Here is a 3,702-nt window from a genome sequence, read left to right as displayed (position 1 = left end):
GAGTACTTGTTTGGGTTTTTGGTTAGGGGGTTGAGGAGGTTGGGGGGCGAGGAAGGGGCGAAGATGGTCGAAAGGGATTATGAGGAGTGAGATGTCCATGGGAAGTGGGGGGAGGTTGAGGAGTGGGAGGAGGAGACAAGGGTTGTAGGTGTTTGATGAAATGCCTAGGTAACTCAGTTTTTTCATTTGTTTTTTTAGGAGTTGGACATGATATTACGTTCTGCGCCGCCACCAGAACCAACGTATCAGCTATGAAGATTAAGCTCAGCTTCTTTCTAAAGAATGCATGTATACTAAATTGCGTAGATTTGCATGGATATTGGAGTGGTTTTTGTAAGATATTTATATAAGAAAACATGTCTGAACTTGTGAGAACTTATGATCTGTTAGCTATATTAAATGTTATATGTTTGATGAAATTGCTTGAATGTTAATGTTATATGTTTGATGAAATACACGAGTTAGGAGAATTCTGATGGGGTTTGCTCGTTTGATTGATGTTTGATGAATTGCTTGAATGAGTTACTTGTTTAGGCTTTCCATGGATTCATGCACTTATGGTTTGTTTAGCAACGATATTTATAATTTTACAGATGATTGTTGTTACTGCTTGTTGAAAAGAGATTAGTTGTTCCATTTATATGTTAATTTTCTAAATGTTTCCTTGCAAACAAAGTGGTTTTTATCTTGCATGCGCGCTTCAAGATTGATTATGGGATTATATGAAAAGTTTGATTTGATTCCAATTAGACAATGATATATCGCAGTACGAGAGTTCAAACGAAGTGGGCATACACTTTGTGATCGTCTGAGTGCTCGAGTGGATTAAATTTTAATTTTAATGTAGGCCAAGAGATGAGCTAAGAAATTCCTTTAGTGTGATATATATTACGTAATAACACTTACACAATTACATGTTAACTTTCATAATAATATGTTAACTTTCTTCGTACGTAACATGTTAACTTTTAGCTGAACATGTTAACTTTTATTATAATATGTTAACCTTGACTATTACATGTTAACTTTCACCATAATATGTTAACTTTCTTCGTAACATGTTAACTTTCAATTGAACATTTTAATGTTCATCATAACATGTTAACATTTCAGTTAGAACATTCTGATTTTTTTAAAAAATAGAACTCTATATATTAACAATAGCTTGAATATGAATCTCCATACAATCACTATTTCGGGTGCCTCTCAGATTTATATATCAATTATAAATCATCTTGAGGGACTTTTGGTTTTTCAAACACAATGTTTTTTAGTTCAAATAAACTTGTTATGAAGAAAGTTAACATAAGGAGCTGTTGTTAATATATAGAGTTGCTTATTATGTTCAAACTTGGAGGAATGCAAAAATAAACTAAAATTTCTAACTGGGAGGGTCATGTAAGAGCTACTTATTAAGTTTAGATGCATCATAGGTAAATATAATGATTAAGTGATGCGGCATAAATATGTATCAAAAATTGCAAGTGCACAATTTATCAAGTTATAGTATAAAAAGATATCGATCCCACGAAGAAGGTGATTTTAAGAGATTATTAGAAATGGTTCTTATATTTTGTGCATGACAATTAGGAATAAAGAATAAGTGTGATTGTATGAGTGATTTGTTGTGAATATTTGCAAAAGATAATAAATTGAATTTTAGAGGAGAGAAGGAAGAATTAAAGAATAAATGAAATCACAAGGCAAGAAAGATGAATGAATAAAATCAAGAAATAAAACCAAGAATGAAAAGAAAATTTAAGAAAGTCAAGATGGAGGATTCAAAAGAAGTAAGAAATCTAGAATATAATCCACTAACCAATTTCAATTACAAAATATAAACTATTCTCTTTTTATCATATTTCAACTTAGATTTATTAAGCATAGATTATCAAACCATTTAAGGAAAGTGTAACCTATCAAATTATCATCTAAGCTAAAATTACTATTCATGATAAGAACAACAACATGATAATAATCCTAGAATTCATAAGCATAACCTATCAAACCATTTAAGATAAGCATAGATTATCAAATTCTTCTTCTACCGATTAGTTCTCTAGTTGATTATCCTAACATGAACATTTTAAGTACAAGAGAATAATTCATACAATATAAAGGAAATTAGACTAGTTTCATATATTTCTAAACTTCCTACAAGAATTAAATTCACATCTTTAAGAAATAAAAACAAGAAAAAGAACTAATTACAAAATTAAAAAGAAAAGAAAAATCTAAACTATGAACAAGAAATAAATCTAATTACAAAGAAAATAAAAATCTAAACTACAAAATAAATTGCAGAAATTAAATGCAAGAAAAATAAATCTACTCTACAAATTAAAGTGCAAAAAGAAATAAAAAAGACAAGAAAATAAATCTACACTACAAGCATGAATTTAAATCTAACTAATAAGCAATAATAAAGAAATTACTAAAAAGAAATAAAAGAGAAAAGAAATGCAAACCTTCAAATTGCTCTTCATCTCCATCCTCATCATTCAACAAGAGGAGAAAGAACAAATTTAAAGAGGAAAAAATTATTTTTATTAATTGCAACTAAAGTTACAATTTTTGGAAGGCCTTCTCAATTAAGAGTAGCCCTCCTCTCCAAAAGGAGTTTACAAAATTTTCACACCTCTAACCCCTCACTCTCTACCCCTATTTATAGTAATCTTCAATGAATATGAGCCATTGGATTTGTCTTGAGCCCCAAGCAACAATCTCCACCTTTGATTTATTTGATTTTCAAAAGAAAACCAAAATCCAATTCTTAAGCCCATGTTCACTTGATTTTCCAAGTCTCTGCAGCAATCAAAAGCCAATTCATGTGATTGAATATTTGCAAAACAAAGTCCACTCATGATTTTCAATCTTCGGCCCATTTCTCCATTAAAATGTTTTTGATTTTCACAACCACATCACAAGTCCGGCCCATGTGGAGATTGAATCCAAATCCAATGTAAAAAAAATAAATGCTGGGTCCGGTCTTGTTCTCAGCAGCAACCAATGATTTTTCAAATCCGAAAAAAAATCTCAGCAAGTCCAAGGTCCATGAAGCTTTATTGACATTTGATTCTCAAAATATAAAAGTAAGAACCGGCCCACTTTAGCATTCCCAATTCATTCATGAAGTCTGGCCCAATTTGATTTTGAAATCAAAAGAAAATCCAAATTGAAGCAAAGTGTCCGGTCCTTTGATCCATTGATTTGCCTATATGGAGAAAAGTTGCAGCAAGTTGTCTTTAAAGTCCACTTGTGTTAAAGTTCACATTTTTGCATTCAAGTCCCTTTCATTCCAACTTTGCATAAAAATCCAATCTTATTTCCCTTGTGTAATCTTTTTGCCTTGGGCCTTCACAAATTCGAAAATTTCATTTTGGCTTCTTGAATCATTTCTTCATTTAATCAATAGGTTTTTGCTGAGAGATGGGAAGTTGAGATTTATTCTTCATTAACCTGCAATTAAACATAAAAACAGTTATTAGTGGTATATTTATTCATATAAAATAGATAATGAGGGTATAAAATTATATAAAATATGATTATCAGATATGCAAATAATGATGTCTGCCCTTGTGTGTTTATAAAGAAATCCAAAAAATGGCTTCTGATATAAATATTATTGGAACGCACAAGGAGCTTATAGAAGCTAGCTCATGCCTAAAGACGGAGTTTGAAATGAAAGACTTGGGAAAAACC

This window comes from Asparagus officinalis, chromosome 4 (assembly GCF_001876935.1).
Source record: "Asparagus officinalis chromosome 4, Aspof.V1, whole genome shotgun sequence".
Classification (NCBI taxonomy): Eukaryota; Viridiplantae; Streptophyta; class Magnoliopsida; order Asparagales; family Asparagaceae; genus Asparagus; species Asparagus officinalis.
This window is presented reverse-complemented; position numbering follows the sequence as displayed.